The sequence below is a fragment of the Condylura cristata genome, unplaced genomic scaffold (genome assembly GCF_000260355.1).
Source record: "Condylura cristata isolate star-nosed mole 26May11 unplaced genomic scaffold, ConCri1.0 scaffold00066, whole genome shotgun sequence".
In the NCBI taxonomy this organism is placed as follows: domain Eukaryota; kingdom Metazoa; phylum Chordata; class Mammalia; order Eulipotyphla; family Talpidae; genus Condylura; species Condylura cristata.
Window position 1 is genome coordinate 601,206 of NW_004567167.1, and position 575 is coordinate 601,780.

Here is a 575-nt window from a genome sequence, read left to right on the forward strand (position 1 = left end):
GGCTGCGGAGCGGGGAGGGCGCCGAGCGGCCGGCCAATGGGAGCCGGAGGCCCGCGTTGCCACGGTGGCGTTGCCACGGCGGCGTTTCTACGGAGGCGTTGCTATGGCGACGTTGCCAGCCCTCGCAGCGCCGCGGGGTAGAGCTACGTGCGCACCGCAGTCGGCTGTGAGGTACCCAGAGCGCTGGCCAATCACAGGGCTGAGGCCGGCGTTGCTATGGCGACGCTCTTCTCCGCGCCGCAGCGCTCAGCTGCGCGCGCACCTCAGGGCGGTGGGAGGCGCTCACGCGCGAAGCGAATCCGAGGCCTGAGTCCGCGTCGCTATGACGACGGCTGACGCTCGCGAGCGCGTCCGGCAGGCGCGGCGCTGGCCGTTCCCGGAAGGGAGCCGCGGACGCAAGCCCCAGAGCCTCCGACAGCCCTGACGCAAGAAACGGGGCGCGTTCGTTAGCGCACTGACGCGCTTCCGCGGTGTCCTCGGCCGACCCCGCCGGCCCTCGCCGCGGTGGGGACACGGGGACACGTTAGCAAGTCCGGTCACACCCGCGAGCGCGGTGGGGCCGCGGCGGGCCCGGG